This window comes from Uranotaenia lowii, chromosome 3 (assembly GCF_029784155.1).
Source record: "Uranotaenia lowii strain MFRU-FL chromosome 3, ASM2978415v1, whole genome shotgun sequence".
NCBI lineage: Eukaryota > Metazoa > Arthropoda > Insecta > Diptera > Culicidae > Uranotaenia > Uranotaenia lowii.
The window spans coordinates 233,872,926-233,891,631 of NC_073693.1; the positions used below are offsets into that span (position 1 = coordinate 233,872,926).

General features: G+C 35.3%; 1 non-coding gene across 1 annotated transcript; it reads left to right on the plus strand.

Moving 5' to 3' along the window:
- Nucleotides 1-742: 742 nt before the first annotated feature.
- On the plus strand, nt 743-815 carry Trnar-acg (transfer RNA arginine (anticodon ACG)). The gene has a single exon. It is a non-coding gene; the product is annotated as a tRNA-Arg (tRNA).
- The last annotated feature ends 17,891 nt before the right edge of the window (nt 816-18,706 follow it).

Genomic DNA, 18,706 nt, shown 5'->3' on the forward strand with positions numbered 1-18,706 from the left:
TAGGTTGAACTGGATTTTGTCAGTTCGGCTAGACAAACTTGCTTATCAAGCTTTGTTTGTTGATTCATTGGCAGAATGTATCAACAACTTCGGATCGAACTCTTCCACACGCTTCAACACTTGTTACAATTTGTTAGTCGGATTACCGAAAGATATGCATGTCATTTGCTCCCGTTTTCGTGAATATGATCCCCCATACTAATCAGCATCATCACTTTTCTTGAAATCGATCGATAAACTCGAATGCCACCCACAACACCACACACTTTACCTGCCATCATAATAGACAGAACGAAAAACGTGCGGTAATGAATACCTCTACACAGAGCAGAGCAAGAGGCTTCAGCACGGTTTCTTTCTGCTGTCCTACGACGACGACGACGAAGCAAACGGTGGAGGCAAATTGCCGCGCCGAGCCGGTATGTTTGCCAGCTGTTCTTTATTTTTTCCCACATTCCGCTGCTGCTGCCGCTTTCGGAAACCTTTCCTCCCCACGTACTCATTGGTTGTTTGGCCATGGTTTTCGGTTGGTTTGGATGATGTCGTCGGGTTGAGTTGGAAAGAGTCCGGTCTCGGTAGGTAGGTACCTAAAAATATTTTCCTTTCATTCCCCTTTCTATTTCGGTTTGCCAAAAAATTGAATTTTCCGAATAGATCGATCCATCCGGAAAGGAAAGCAGAAAGCAGATGATGTCCGGAGAAATCGATTCTCGTGCTCTTCGAGCACCCCGAGCTTCAACAGGGTCCTGTGGCGCAATGGATAACGCGTCTGACTACGGATCAGAAGATTCCAGGTTCGACTCCTGGCAGGATCGAGTGGATTTTTTTTATTGGTTTCAAGCAAGAGAACTGAATACTGAATTCATTCATCATCAAGGCAAAGCAGCAACCACAATTGATTGTATTCAATGTCAATCGGATTTTTCTACTGGATACAAAAAAATCACAATGGATTAGATTGGATTGGATTTTGTTTATTTATAAAGCTTAGTTCTTTTTGAAATGGGACACTTTCTTTTGCTAATAGCTCGTTTACTAGTAATCGGACATTCAAAACTTTGACAGCATTTTGTTGCCTGTAAAAAGTACTATCCGACCTATTTTTTTTCAAAATTTAAAATTTACGCGTTTTTGAGATATTTACGATGCAAGAGGAAAAGGAAAAAATAATTTTGCACAGTTTCATTCAAAATCCATCATTATCAAATTGATAGCCGAAAAAACCGTTGATTATTCAAAGAACTGCTGTGTGTGAGTGGTGGAAAAGTATGGAAATACTGTCAAAAATGTCCACAAAGTTCAAATCAACCATTGGAGTGAAGCATATGATCGGCAACTTCGGCTAAGGGTCATCAGGGAAGTAAAGTCTCATACCAGCATTTTTAATTTTCAATAAGCGAAAAACTAAGGGTAGATCGCTGAAATTTTCAAAAAAAAAATTTCTCCGATAAGCTGAAAGTGTTGCCTCTTAATGAGTCATTCAAACCTAACCTAAAACAAAAAAAAAAATTGCTTGATCCACAGCTCGTAAGCTGTATATCTGGTTCCGAAGCTATGGGACGGATGATTTCTGATGAACGACCAAACTTATGAAATACCCTTTTTTAAACAAATTCCAGCGTTTGAATCCTATACCACTTCTGCTCGTGGCAAGGTCCCGAGTATATTAAAGTATGTATTTGCTTACTATTTTGTATAAAATATAATGATTTGCCAAAATTCTGCTCCTGTGGAAAAAAAAAACAACAATTTTCAAAACGAAAACTATGGTTTTCACTCTTTTCAAAAGCCTAAAAAGAGTAATCTTTCATGTACCCTTCGCAACCTACGGTCTATACAAACCGATTATACTTTAAGTTCAATCTCCTCATGGTTTTTTCTTCGTTATTGCCAGATTTTGCCAGCTCAAAAAGTGGCTCAAAAATAATCAAATTTGTTAATTTCGAAACAGCTGTATCCACTTAAGTGGCCTCAGTTTCTTTTAAAAGAGAAATATTGGTCCGAAAAGTATCAGAAATTGAAGAAGGGGGATGTAGCCACCTAAAATACAGATTAGACGAAGTATTAGCTTAAAAAACTGATCACTATCATGACTGAAAAAAGTGTGCGCTGGCCGAAGGGAGGTACCAAGAATAAAGTAGAATTTATTCTTACAAAAAACGATAAATATTTTTTTTTAAATTTTTTCATGAATTGTCATAAGATTACCTTCATTTCCTTCATAGAAAGTATTTAGATCAAATGAAAGGTTTTTGAGATACACGCATTCGTAACTGTCCCATTTCTAAAAGAACTAAGCTTTAGAGAATTTTAAGCAACTTGGTCATTCTTCCTCTAAAGCACAATGGAGTTTTCGATTCCACTCATCTGATTTTGAACTTATAAATTGATCAATACAAAAACTGTTGAAAATTGTTACTTTATAAAACGAAGGGTTGAATAAGCTATCAAGAACAATATTCTTCACCATTTTAGCCTAAATTGGGTAGATAAATCAGCCCGTCTGATTTCTCAAAATCATGGAAAACCAATTGAGGCCCTTGGAGCCAAAGGGGTATAAGTGCATGAAAGGTTATTTCGAGAAAACCCGCTTTCAAGTTGTTGTGTTTGGCCATTTTTCATATATTTTTCGAAAATTTGTATTTTGCTCTCGAGCGTAAAAGTATGAAAAAAAAATTCTAAAAATCTGAAAAAATCATCAAATATAGTTTGAAATATGAAGAATCGTTTGGGATCATTAACTAAAAATCGACCATTTGGTCACTTATACCCCTTGGGCTCTGAGGGCCTCAATTCGCACACGCAAAACAAAAAAGCAGAACACAAAGTAATTGAATAGAACATGATCCGTAGCCTCTCAGATTTTAATACTTGTTAAGGTTCTAAGAGTGTCCACACGCAGAATTTATTTTAGATATATCAGTAAAATTACGCGTTTACTAAAACGTAAATATATGGTTGTTAGGTTCTGACACGAAAATTTGATCAGGCATAACAAGAAAACAATCCGTCGCCGCAAAATGGATTAAGGCAAAAGCAATGGAAGAAAGCCAATAGTATGACGGTTTTAACTATAATAACAATTATTGCTGAGTAAAAATAAGAATAATATGAATCAGGTATTTTTTTCTGCTTTTTCTTGTTAATTCGAGGTCTAGTCAATCACTAGACCCCGACTAGGAAAAACTAGCCAGATGACAAGGAAAAATAGCCAAATCTCCCAGTTTTTGTATTATTTCAGCGATAAGCAGTTGAGAAATCTTCTGCAGCCAAATCGCCTTTACATAAACGCTAGTTTGTTGGTAGTTTAATTATCGATATTGATCAAGCAAAATTATGGGTTCAACCGAAATTCTGTGATATGGAAGAGCCAACCATGTAAGTTTTTAAAATCATGCTAAAATTTTTAAAAAGATGTAAACCCCTCTAGTTATTTTACATAATTTGGCGTTATTTGATTCTTGAAACACGAAAACAGCATTTCGACAACTACCTAGCTGATTTTCAAACTTTTTGTCAACCTGCATATTCTGTACTCTCGAATTTTTGTACATCGAGCGAAACCGGAAAACCCAACTTGAAATGTGTGCCATTTCGTCAAATATTGATCGATTTTAATCAATATCGTTGTGTTAGAACAGGCATGTCAAACTGGGGGTTCGCGGGCCGCATGCGGCCCGGGGCCTAGGTCAATGCGGCCCGCGTAGCCCCGTCCTAAATTGCCACAAAAAAAACACCACTGATTTTTATGTAAAATATTACTGCAAAAAAACTAAAGCTGAATGTACTGATTTAACTGATTTTGGCTGCGGCCCTCTACGTCATAGAAAATTTTTAATGCGGCCCGCACACCTAAACGAGTTTGACATGCCTGTGTTAGAATGAAATAAAATGATTTTTTGGTGGAATAATTTGCACCTCGTTCAGAACGGTATATTCAAACAATATACAAAAGAAATGGGTCCATTAAAGGGCGAAGCTGTTGATGGAAAATTGGTGTTTAATATACCTCTTAAACAAAATGTCATTAAATTCAATACAAATTACAGGTTCGTTGCGAGATCCCTTCCCGATCTGCTCCAAATTTTGCATGAGACGTGATGTTAGGCCTGCTCACTGAAACATTGTAAATATTTTTTTGCACTTTTGCTATACGGTGTCCCATTATGTCTAAGCACGATTTTAATACAATCCTGCTCATTCTGGATGAGTTTTAAAACAGCTGATTTCTGCATCGTGCATCGTGAGCTCCAGTTTTAGTTATTTTAGTGAAAATGAAAAGCATTTCCCAGGAAAGTGCAAAAATATCGTGCACAAATGGTGTACAATTTCAAAAATTTCACTAAGTCAGTTGGCGAAAATGGGAGAAGTATGCATTGAAGCGGTCCGAAATTCGATTCGCAAGTATTGAGAGTAAAGCAGCTTCATGGATAAAAAATTAAGGCGGAAACCGGGTCACGTGCAAAAACAGTGATCAGATAATATGGATGACCCCTTTGCCGACCCCTTACACCAAATTTGATATCCAAAATCGATTATCCATTCCTGAAAACTGTGCCGTGTGCCAATTTTCATCTGAATCCAATTTATAAAAACGTCATTATCGCAAGAACAGTGAATATGAGCGAGCCCTTTGGCAGACCCCTTTTACAAAATTTGATTCCTGAAATCGTTTGCCCATCTTTCAAAACCCACATGCGTAAATTTTCATTGCAATCCAATGTACAATAACGTCAGTATAACTCAGTAGAATAAAGGCTGTATATGTGTAACATTTAGGAATCATGATTTTATACATTCACCAAAGGCAGAAAAAGCTTAGCTTTCCAAACGAAATTCACATCGATTCGACATTGTATACATCCAACGAAACAAAACGCCTAGTTCTGATTAGCGAGTTGACGATCATTTGAAAAAATATGTCAAATTCCTTCGTACACTCGAAAAATTGTGAAACCTATTTGAATTTCACGTAGGAAACAGAAATCGCGTAGCAAACAGAATTCACTTAGTTTTCGTATGTGTTGCAGGTAAATTCAATTTGAAGGCCGAAGGGTATGTGAAAAATGCGCAGATCAAATGTGAAATGTGAATGGGATTCGCATTGCTATATGGATTATATGGATATCATATGAATATCATGTTTTAAACTTTTTTAATAGGTGATTTTTACTCGGAATATCAACCAGGTCCAAAGAAATTTCATTTTAGATTCACAGACTAAATTTTTTATTCACTGAGTTTGAGTAGAAACTTTTATTTAAATCATGGATTTAAATCAAGCCTTTCTGACTAGTGATTTAAATCATGATTTAAATCAGTTTGTTTTAAATCAAATCCACCCTGAAAGAGACTGGTTCGTTTATTATGAGCATTTTACAAGATTCGCCAGCGAAGTTGAGTTACTCTCTTACGACTAAGTTAGATTGGGATTTGATCTACTGATCGAAAGTTTTAACTAATCGAACACTACAACTCCTCCATCCTTTAGTAAAGACAATCTATCGTAGCAAAAATAGCTTAATATGATCTCAAAGAGAATACGAAAACCCGCGTGCTTCACAATTTTTCGAACGTATTTTCTAATACATAAATATTAATTGATTCTGCAAAGTTTATGAGTTGGACCTAAACTGTAATTTCATAATTCATTTTGTGATTTTAAAGCCATTTCTGGTGAGGATATGAAAAGATATTAGTTATTAGATCATATCTAATAGTTTCAAAAACCTGACATGCGATGGCAAAATTCCTTCTAAGGAACGCTGGGGTAAGTGTGGACGATGGCTATTAAAACAATACTGTGCTCTATTTTTTCAAACTTTTGGTGCAGAATGTTCAATTTACTTGTAATCTATCCAATAACTGTGAAAAAGATACGGTTGCGACAATAACGGATGTTTACAACGACTTTTTGCGAATTTTCAATTTTCACCTACGATGTCGAGGTGATGTGCATCTTTTTCAATTGCAAATTTCTCGTAAACTAGCTGGTCCTTGACGAAAAACTCTACATTGAAACAATTCTTACATTAGAAACAAACAGTTAGAAAAAGAAGCGGTGATTAAAAATGAAGAAAAAAGAGTTTAATCACAAAAAACAAAAAATGTGTCTCCAAAGTCTACCTGGGGTAAGTGTGGACGACTTTATACAGGCTTGATATTTACATATTTTTTTCAATTTTCTCTCCTTCCTCCTATACAATTTAGCTATATTTAGCATTCGGATCATGAAAAGGTGGGTTGTTCTGGAGTAACTATGTATTTTCGATAAAATCGGATCTCGTGTGTTGCAACGTAAATTATACACAATAATCATTGAAAGATGCCTTACAAATAGCACCATGAACTTTTTTCAAAATTTTGGACGGTTCGAGCAATAAAGTAACGTATTCAACCAAGAAAACAAAAATTTGTTGAAAATTTCCTGAAAAATCATAGGGAAAATCTACCGTCCACACTCACCCCATAAAGCAGGGTAAGTGAAGACACCAGCAGTCCATAAAAATTTACGTGATAACTTTTCTCGCTTTGCTTCTTTCAAGCTCATCTCTTCAGCGTTTGTAAAAAAAAACATGTTCTGCATCGCATTGAACGAATTTCATCAAAATTGATCCACTGCTGATTTTTAAATGATTTTTTCAAGTTGAACTATACAAAAAAACCGTAAACACTTACTCCAGTGTACCTTACAGCATTTATGCTCGTTTCTATCGCATTGAATAAAATCGATAGAATACTTTTCATCACTCTTCATTTGCCATAAGAAAACTCTACAGAGAGGGAAAAATGTATTTTTAGTTTTGAAAGCAACATATAAGTGACCCACGACACCCCAGATTATATGGCCCATGATTTCCCGCAAGCTAAGGTTTGGTTGCATTTGATATTTCATGATATTTCATGAAAAATTCCTTCTCCATGTGGAAGAGCAAGACAAAACTAAGATCATAAGCATATGAACATATTTTTGTTATGAATTTTAGGTTATGTAAGAATTATGTAAGTGATTATCCAGTTCTTCTCAAAGGTAAGAAGATTCGTTTCCGGGACGGACAAATCTGGGCTATTTTATCTAAAAACCTGGCAAAATTCGGGCATATTTTAAAATTTTCAAGCCAAAATACGGAAAACATCCGGTCAAATCTGGTCGAAACCCATGAGTTACTCAACAAAATCAAGAAGAAAAACACTTCAAACATTTTTTTTCATCGAAACAAATCAGCAGATTTTAAATTATATTTTGTTTATTTCAGAAAACCGATCTAGATTATTTTGACGAATATTACTGAAAAATTTTTGTGTTTAAACGAGAAAATAAAAGTTTTTAGCAACTCAATTTGAGTTTTCTGTCTGATCCAGGAAACAGGGCCGGATCGGACTTTTCCCAAATTTTGTGTTAAATATCAGGGCAAGTCCGGATAAAATCGGGAAATCTGGCCCGCTTAGGGTAAAGTATGGTTTACCATGATAAGTGCTCCTCGCAGAAATTTTCTTTCAATTATGATATTCTTTTTCCAAGAATATACTTTTCACAGATATGTCGGAATTTAAATTAACGACATCTCAGATTTCAAAATCGAATCGTGCCGCTATATGATACCCTTTTTTATCATTTCTTGAGATCATTGTATTCTATTAGTCTTAGATATGTAGTTAATATCAATTTTGAGCTCGACTTCGAGAACTGGACTTCCCACTTGAGCCACAGTGGCAGTGAATGACTACAGGCAACAGCAGCAGCAACAAAGAGCGATTAAATAGGTTCATTCAAACGCAGAAACTTATCACGCAAATAGGTTCCGGAATTGCGTGCATTATTTTCCATCGGTAGAACAAAGCCAGCACATAACCAAATCGTCCGTTGTCGGTTGATACTGGCACTTGGAAAAAAAATCGAGAGAGGGGGAGCCCCAAATGTATAGCGTGTATGGTGGGAAAAAGAATCTATTTTTCCGCTATAAATCTATAAACACTCGAGTCGACTACCCGTCTCTTTGGCCATTCGCTAGAGTTGGGCGAATGTAGTTACGTTGCGAACTCAAGAGCCCAACGACTACAATACACCCACAGAGAGTAGGTTGGTTTAGTAGATGGCAACGGATTTTCGAGTTGGCCTTTCTCTGGCCAATGCTTGGAATATGTGTACATATGCGGGTCAATTCACAGCAGCAGTGACGAGGACCATTGCCAAGGTTGTTTCCGGGTTTGTCCGGGTAGGATGCCAAATCGAATTTTGTCCCGCTTGTCACACAAAACTGAGCGAAGATCCTGTGGGCGTTTTTCTATGGTTTTCACGCCATTTGATACATTAAATAGGCGTCGCCAAACTTCTAGAAACTTCAAACCAACAATTGTGTCTTCAACTATGTACTATAAAAATGTATGTCCCAAATTTATCAGCCGCAAAAAAAAACTTCTATTATAAACTCTCTCTCCTAAATGAAAGTGCATCGATGCTTCCCCGGGCACAATTTAAGTCTCAAATTGAGCGCGAAACTCATCACTGAGCTCGCTAACTGCTCACTGCTTACACTTGTGACTTGTGACGGATCGAATGTAATGTGATACATCTATCCACAACAACTCGGAAAGCAGTAGCAACTCGACAAAAAATGTCCCACCCGTCAGTCGCCCGTCCGGATGATGGTGACAAACTTGAATCGGTGCATCTCAATTTTGCTGCCCTGTCGCGTGCCGTTCACTTCTGTGTATTTTTAAAAGCAAACGGAAGGTTTTTCTGCGCTTTGCATCTGTAGCTGCATAGCTCGATTCGAACTGCACGAGCAGGTTTCTTATTCAGCTTACCACTACACAGCCAAAAGAGGCTTCAACAAGCGCGACTGATTGCAAACAGACGTCGTCGTTCGCTGCGTGCCGGGGGCCACGTAGATGAGATATCGGTGTACATTCGCATTTTTCCCATTCCTACGCATTGAACGTCTTCTCAAACTTTTTTATAAGTTGCGAATCTATTAAATCTGTAAAGGATTGATAATTATTTTCAAAATATTACATTTTTAATTAAAAGTTTGTATACCACTTTGTGTAAAAATCACCATACCGGTGAATTCATCGCTTTTTACATCTCTGTCGCTGTATACGATGAAACACCTTCGGATTCGAATATCAGGGGATTCTCGTTTTGGTATGTTTACTTAATATCTTTTTATGCACACCAGCAACAGCAACGGCAGCGATGAGCCAAACGAACGTAATCGATGCAGCGCCATACGCAGTAAGCAAAACTTGGAGCAAACGTGCGGCGATTCTTCGCGGTTCAACGAATTTCCGACGGTGAAGGTTTCTTTTGTTCAGGCAGAAGTAGGATCATCGTTTCCGTGAATTTGAGAAATAGATACGGTGCTAGTCAATGAGCTTGAGTGCCAGTGGCCAAGTAAGAAGAGGCATTCAAACGGAACTAGATCTCATATCTTTCTACACAAAACTATGAGTATCTCTGAGGAAAGATAACAACCGGAATCGGACGACAAGTCAAATTCAATCCAAGCTAAAAAAAATTTAAACTTTTTAACCCTCATCCGCATTAGAGTGTCATTTTGACACTATTGCAAGTTTGAATGTTTGTAACTTTTTTCAGAAGCTTCAAAAAAGAAAAATTTCTACAGGGACCCTAAATGAATTCAAAAGTTCTTTAATATTGCATCTTTACTTTATTTATGGACGAACTCTGGAAGCCTGGACAAAAAAAAACTCCCTTTTCCGACTTAGAGTGTCATTTTGACACTCCAAAAGTGAATTCTATTTAATTCGTTTGAATTATTTTGAACTTCATATAAAACTTATATCAATAGAAACCTTGTAATGTCAGTAAAATATATTTAGAACATTATATATAGCTAAATCTTATAGTTTTCTCGTTATTCAGCATGAAAGAAAAAAATCCTAAAAACATGCCTCAGGAAAAGTTTCTTGGCTTCATGATGTAGACATTAACTTCAGCTTTCATATGCATAAGGCAAATATTTTTTGGACGTGTAATATATGAACTACATCACTTTTCCTGAGGCATGTTTTTTCGGATATTTTTTCTTTCATGCTGAATAACGAGAAAACTATAAGCTTTAGCTATATATAATGTTCTAAACATATTTTACTGACATTACAAGGTTCGAACGGACATAAGTTTCATTGTAATCGGTAAGATATAAAAAGAATTATGACGATTTTAGCTTGGAGTGTCAAATTGACACTCCTAGTGCTGATTAGTGTGATGAAATCTAATGCGGATGAGGGTTAAAACATCACCGAGGTTTTTCGGTGAAAAATGTGATATTTGGTCAGATTGAAAGAAAAATTGAAAAAGGTTATCATTTACATTTTTTAACCAGTTGGTTGAAGGAATAAATTTATTCATTTTGAATTCAACTAGATGGTTAACCGCTTTACCTATTATTTGGATCCATCATTTACTCAACGATTCATGGTCGAAGTCCAGGTAAAATAACAATTCTTTTTTTATTCTTATTTTGTAGCTTATCTTTGTACTACTTACTTACATCTAATCCTAATCAATAAAGTGGTACCCCTTTTCAATTTTGTTTGCCACGATAATTAAAAAACAATTAGAAGTGCAAAAATATTTGAGCAAAACTTTAATTCACTTATCTTATCCCTATTTATCACAATTATTTATACGCAAATATTTTCCTAATTGGCTGAATCTGCATCGTTTTCGAGGGTCTATTTTAATGTTTGAATAAAGTATACTTCTGATCAATCACAAAAAAACGGTTACTTTTTGTTTCTTTTGTATTTCTCACCTTATGTAAGGAAATGAAAACTATAAATGACATGTCCCGGGATTAACAAGCCATTCTAAAAACAATTTAATTCAACTTAATGTAATTACAAAAACACAAATAAAAGAAAAAACAGTAAATATTGTTTTTTTAAATCACCGTAATTTATGTTTGTTACTTAGTTTATCGGCTTTATCAGTGAAAAGTGATGTCCTTTTTTAGTAGGGACATATTGAGATTATGAAATTTTATAGATGGATAGAAAGCTAGAAGAAATGAAAGATCGTGAAAATGAGCGGATAGAATTTATTTAGAAGCATTTTCGATTGATTGCAAAACTTTCTGAAAAAAAAATGAAGGTAACCTTATGATTATTAATGGAAAAATATGAAAAAAATTATTTATAATATTTTGTCAGAATGAATTATACTTTATTCTTGATATCTCCCATCGGTCGGTGCACACTTTTTTCAGTTATGATATTGGTTAGGTTTTTCCAGTGAAACTATCATCAGTGCAGTCACCTTATCCTTCTTCTTCAATTTCTGCTGCTGTTTTGACCAATACTTCTGAATTGACAGATACTGGAAACTTTTGGTGGATTCAGCTGTTTCTAATTTACCAAAACTTGATTATTTTTGTGCCACTAAAACAAGCTTCCACTTAAAAGTCAGCTGGCAAAATCAGACAAAAACGTAGTAGAATCATCACAAGACGCAATTCAAAGCAAAATCGATCAGTTGAGATCTTAAATTGCGCAGTTTTCAAACAAAGCTACTCTTTTTAGGCTTATGAAAACATCGAAATACAAAGTTTTCGTCACGATAATTTGGTTTATTTACCCAGGAGCCTTTGCTCCTTGCCAAATCATGATATTTTTCCTAAAACAACCAGCAAATAAAAACTTTATTAGCCTTGTCAGATGTAGGAAAGTTACAAAATTCAACCGCCGTAATTTGTTAGAGCAAGTTCACTGGTGTTGGGAAAAAGTGGTAGAAATTTTGACATTTTGAAAATTTTATCATGCAAAAATGTTCTCAAAATCTTTGAGCGTTGTATTTTTTTACAACACTGTTTCTATTTCAGCCGTATGTGATAGAAACATCGCTATATTTACATCACAGCAAGCGACTACAACACGTGTTGTTAAAAAACTTGAAGGCCACAGATCTTGAAAATGTTTTTTCATGGCAAAATTTTCAAAATGTGTCAACATTTTGGAAAACTTTTGGCTTTCAGTCAAATTGTTTAAGAAAACAGCGTTTTCCTATTTCATCCGACGTTTCGGCGTAATGTATTTCGCCTTCTTCAGGGTTTTACCGTAATTTGTGAGAGTAATAATGAAAGGTGTTGTTACACTCACAAATTACGGTAAACCTCTGAAGAAGGCGAAATACATTACGCCGAAACGTCGGATGAAATAAGAAAACGCTGTTTTTCTTAAACAATTTGACTGAAAGCCAAAAGTTTTCCAAAATCAACAAACAACAGTCGCAAAAGTTTTATCAAATGTGTCAAAAGTGACAAAATTTCTACCCCTTTTTCCCAACACCAGTGAATTTGCTCTTAAACGTTGTTTATTTACGAGTTTTGTCGGCCATCAAAACTTATCTGTCGCATTGGATCGGCACCGGCTACCCAGCTTACGAGCTCATGAACTAGCAAAAATTTGTTATTTTAGGTTGAGTTTACATGATTGTTTGCTGGGGGACACTTCTAGCCTCTCAGGGACAAATTTAATAGAAATTTCAGAAACCAACATTTGCTTATTCATGATTAAAAATGCTGGTATAAGTCTAGAATTTCCTGATGATTTTTATCTGTAGTTTTCGATCACTCTAACATAGGATTGTCCCGCTTTTCGTTGGATGCCCTTCAGCCCGGCTTTTTTTTAGAAAATGTCCCGCTATTTTTTTCTTGGAAAACTGAAAAAAAAACAAACTTTAGTCTCAATTTGAATTCTGTGATGAACAGAAAATCTTTAAAATACGTCTTTAATAAAGCAAATATATGCAGCATGTTTCAAAGTTTATTTGAGACATGAATTTAGAGTTAGCTCTGAGCATTACAGTAAGATTTTGATTCAGTTAGGTGTTCTTGGAGCACGTTCAACCAATGTATGAAGAAAATATTGTTTAAGTTGCTTCCAAATAATTATAGATTATAGAATCATAGAGATAAGATTAAATTGCCTTATATTAAACACCACCGTTTTCGACTCAATTGTCCAAAGCATATAAACAATGAAAGTTTGCTTGACTTTTCAAATTTTCAAACCAATTACCAAACAAACAAACATTTTATACAAATTTAAATTTTCTCTCCAAATAACGTGTTCATTAAAAAACACCGTGAATATAAGTCATGTAAGAAAAACTGCGCAAAATCAATCCGCGTATGATATACGTATAAGTTTGGCTACACAATTAGGGTTTTTAAGAAGTTCTTAAGTGTTTTCCGCTTATTTCAGAAAATATTTGGCGAGCCTACCCTAACACTTTGTTTGAATTTGTCGACTTTTTTTTGACAGTGTTTTCATACTTTTCCACCACTCAAGCATAGTAATTTTCGGTATACACAACGGTTTTCAGTTCTCGATTTCATAATGTTGGATTTTGCTGAAAACTGTGAAAAAATATTTTTGACTTCTTCTCTTGCGTCTTAAATATCTCGGAAATGCGTTAGATTTACATAAAAAAATAGGCTGAATAGTAACTATTACAGGCAACACAGCGCTGTCAAAATTTTGCATGTCCGATCACTAGGGACTTAACATTAACCAAATGAAAGTGTCCCATTTCTAAATGAACTAAGATCAGCAGTGATGTCAATTGAATTTATATATTATTAATACATACCATACCCCTGCTAAACAGCTAATAACTTTTATGCCTAATAAGATACGAAGTAACGATCTTCGATAAAGTTACTCAGTGGAAAATTTCCTTTAAAAAATTTATGAATTGGCACAAAAATCATAAGTGGGCTCGGTTCCACAGAAGAAACCAAAACGATGTTGATTTTTCAGTACAAAATATTGAATTTTTTCATACAAACATAAAGTTGAAATTTATACATGTAAAAGTTACTTAAAAATTCTGCAAACAATTATTGAAAAGTTTGGAAACAAAACAAAGCTTTTTAGACCCCAGGATTGGAAAAATTCAAAAAACGACAGAAAATCGACTCAGTGTTTGAGTAAAAGACCACGACACTTGAAAACGCAAACCAGGAAGAAAATCGATCATGTCGGCTTGGTCGTATACAACAGAAGCTCATCGGATTGCAATGGAACCGAATTAGAAAGCGCACCTCAAACAATTGTGTTGAAAATATCACACCATGTTGAAAATATCTACCAGCCATTATTGCAATTCAGGGGCCAAGGAATTCTTTCTGCTACTTTAGAACATTCAATGCACTTTTCAGGTGCAAATTAACTCCAAGTCGAAGTTCGAAAATCTCGACAGTAGCTTCGAACTCTGAATGACCTAGTTCTGTTTTAGCTTCCTTTTTGTCAAGCGTGGTTTATTCTGCACCCTCAAAACAAAACGGAAACTGGAGAAATGGAAGAATATTGAAGAGATGAAAGAACTTTTAAGTTTAAAGTCTCTCTTATCAAACAATCAATCAAATGGAAGAATATGTCAATCAAACTAATAAACTAAAGGCAGTACTGAAATTTTCTTGAAAGTGTGCTAACAAGGTGTTTTTTCTGAGTTTCGAAAATTAAAAAAAATAGAGCCAACCAAAAAGAGCAATGAGGCAAATTTATTTTGCGCAAAGCTTTACAATCTTCTTCTTCTTCTTCTTCTTCTTCTTCTTCTTCTTCTTCTTCTTCTTCTTCTTCTTCTTCTTCTTCTTCTTCTTCTTCTTCTTCTTCTTACATCAACATGGCCAAAACATGTAGGCATCCTGGAAAATGGAAGACTTGCGTCTTTCATTTTTCTTTTCAGCGTATTATCTGTTACATATTGCTATGCATTGCAGATATTACTAGGGCCAGGCCAACCATGTGATGAAAACCGCGAAAGATGCAGGATACAGGGGAGGAATGAAGCGATCCCTACTAAACGCTTCATATAATATTTTGATATATATTAATTTATGCCATTTGGAAAAGTATATATGAAAAATTGATACATCAAATGCTGTTACGGAATAGGAATTTACGATACTTACCAACATTAAATTGACCGCAATAACAAATAGAGAATAGAATACTACAATTGGGTTGCTGTAGATCAGCTATTTTGCCTTCGTATCTTACCGTCTACTCTGTGGGTAGTATGAGGGGTTAATGATCAGTAAAATTATTAGTAAACAGATGGAATACTAAGCAATTTGGCTTAGTTACCTGCAATGTAGCAGCTTGAATTTCTGTAGCTGGGTACAACCTCTTCCAGCCTATCAAAAATTCTTTAATTACCAAATTAATAGACTAGCAAAGCGTTCTTCTATTCAGGTAAAAATGTTTCAATCATTATGATTCACTTTTTACAGCAATTCAAATTTAACGAAACAGAAAAAACGCCCAAACGTTCGATAAGCTCTTTATCATAATTAGTTTTCGATACGTCAAAATCATAAGCTCGATGGGCTGGATAAAACTTACATGATCAGTTCTGTTAAGCTAGCTCTTGAATGAAAACTTAGGCGCTCAAGTTTCCATGGAACAAGCGAAATATTCCTTTGAAATACCTCCTGCAGTGAAGCAAAAACGGACGCAGAGAACTGAAATTGCAAATTATTGCAAAGCAAATTATACTTTGTTTAAAAAAAACATGAAAATTCTTTTACCCAGATCGTCAACCGAGTATAATTGAAAAAAATCTACTTATCCTCATCAGGCTCAGACTCAGGCTCCTCACCATTTGCAAGAAGAATGCCGTGGTACCTTCATCTGGGCTCCTAGGCAGTAGCATTCCTGGGCAATCTGGGTGGTGTAGCGCTTCCCCCATGCACTTTATCACATTTGAAAATATCAATTTTCAGATCATCACCAAACTTTCAACACAAAACTTCAATTTTCTTCGTTTACGCACTCGAAAACTAATAAAATTTTCTCTACTTAAAGATTTGAAAATTTTTTGCCCGAAAAAATCTAACCGTCCTGCGCAAATCTTTACAATCATCACACATTTACTCAATTCTTTAATTTTCGTTCGAAAACAACTTGTAGTCATGCTTCAACTGTAAGTTTTGAAATTAAACGTTACTACACAGTTCTGAGGATCAACAGAAGAAGATTAGGGGTCCGAATGATTTTTTATCAGTAGTTAGAACCTACAAGCAAGTGAGTACAGTTTTAGGCGAAATCTATATACTTCGCTAAGGAAACTATAAAGCAACTCCATGCGAAGTTTATAACAACAATTTTTCCCAATGTTTTTCGCATTTTAGATAATATTTCATAAGATTATTGATACAATTTTACATAAATATATTCTATGCCTATTTTCATCGCAAATATCATTTGGTAACCGTCTTAATAATCTACTTTGCTGTTATGTTTAGGGGCATCGTAAAATTTAAGATAAATTCAAAATGGTCCTATACATAATTATGTTTATTTTTAACAAAAACTCGATTTACTGTAAAAATTACTTCTAAAGCTCTCTGCAGCTGAATTTGCATTCTTTAGTCAGTTGAAAGTTCAAAATAAGCACCTTAGGTCTTCTGAACCATTTCGAATTATTTTTATCTGTACCATGTCCTGCAGTGTTATTAAGTCAAAAAAATCACTTTTGTATCCAAGAACATAAATTCTTCCAGAGCACCGGATTCGGAACTAAGACCCATTGTAAAATACTGTGCTATTTTGAAACAGGCACTCAATGAGCGTCTTAAAGAGCTTAGTTTTGAGGAAGAAATGACGCAAAAAAAATGTTGGGTATAGATGAGCCCATGGCCGTAGGAACGGGGGGGGTTTTGGGGGTTAAACCCTCCCCCATGAGGATCCAAAATGGCAAGCGAGGTATTCTACTTTACACTCAAAATTTTAAATTCAGAATAGAGTAAGGATAATCTAGAGTAACAATCTAGACAAAAAACTAATGCCAAAACCTCAAAAATCCACCCCAAGTTAAAAATTCTGCTACACTTTTTTAAAATTTTCTCACTTGTTCATCGAAATTCAGGTCTGAATATTAAATTTTAAATTAAATCAAACCCATTTCGAAGGTTCTGATCTCATAATTCCCATAACCTAAATTGTTTTTCTATTTTTGTATTTTGGATTATGTATCCCGTTTTCAGTTCAAATAATAATAAGAAATTAGAAATAAAAAGATGCTTTGAAATCCTGGTTGAAATTCGTTTCTGCATTTAGAATAAAATTTAAAGCATTTTTTTCGACATCATATGCACTTTCATTATTTTGACAATAGTTTTCGAATCTGGATAAAGAGAAATTTTGATTTATATTCGAATTCGAAGTTCTTAAACCTAATTCTTACAAAAAATTCAAAAATTTAAAGCTTCGAAACGGCGATCCAAAATTGAAGTCAGACTCAGATCTTTGTAAGTTCATATTTTAATTCTGATTCAAAACACTGATTTAAAATAAATAATTTCAATAGTGAATTTAGATTTAACCTAAACTAATGAAATTAATAAAAAAGATTCATGCATGAGGGCTCTAAAACTTGGCTCATAAGATTCTGGTCTGAATAAGATTCGAAAATCGTATTTTTCGTGCATTTCAGATATTATATGAAAATTCATATACAGATTCAAAGCGCAATTTTTGAATTGAGGTTCAGGATTCAGATTTAGAATACAGATTCAAAACTTAAAAAAATGTTTAAATTGTAAATAAATTTTACAATCAACATGAATTGTCGAGGAATTCTAGAGATCATGAACTCAACTCTCCTGATTTTATTCCAAAGTCTGGGGTTCCACAAGGCAGCAACTTGGGCCCTTTGTTGTTTACAATGTTCTGTAATGACATTAATTTGCTTCTTATTGGCTGTGGAGTTCTCCTGTATGCGGACGACCTAAAAATATATTTGGTCATAAACAGTTTAGCTGATTGTTACGAGTTACAAGGCTTCCTGGACATGGTTGTGAACTGGTGTGCTGATAATTTACTGGTTTTAAGCGTCGCTAAGTGTTGTGTTATTACATTCGGTCGGAGGAAACATCAATTCATATATGAATACAACATACTGGGTGAGTCACTGCAACGTGTGGATCAGATAAAGGATCTTGGAGTTTTATTGGACCGTGATATGACTTTTAAGCCCCATTACTCTGTGGTACTCGAGAAGGCCAACAGGATGCTGGGATTCATTATACGCCTGAGTACAGAATTCACCGATCCCGTCTGCTTGCGAGCTTTGTATTGCTGCCTGGTTCGATCCATATTGGAATCGGCGAATCTGGTATGGTGGCCGTTTGAGGCTTTGTGGGTTGCGCGTTTCGAAGCAATTCAACGGCGATTTGTGCGGTATGCTCTCCGTGAACTACCTTGGGAAAACCCGTTAAATCTACAGCCTTATCCACAACGATGTGCTCTGCTTGGACTCCATACGCTGGCTGATCGTCAATCCATTGGTCGATCACTGTTCGTGGCAAAGATCTTAAGAAATGAAATTGACTGCTGTTGGCTGCTTTCCCGTTGTAACATTTATGCTCCAGAACGAACCCTTCGGAATCGAGAGTGGCTCTCATTGGAACCACGAAGTACGCGCTATGGCAGTAACGACCCCCTTCGTGCCGCAAAAATATGCTTTCTCCGTAATTATACCCTATTCGACTTTAATGTGTCCATTGCAACTTTCAAACAACGGATTGAGCATAACATGAGTGAACGATTAAGAAACTAGCAAACGATTTATGTAAACCTAGATTTAAGTTTTATTCATTCAGACACCCACCTTTGTCAGATGATATCAAGATAATAAACAACAATAAACAACAACATTGCGGTACAAATA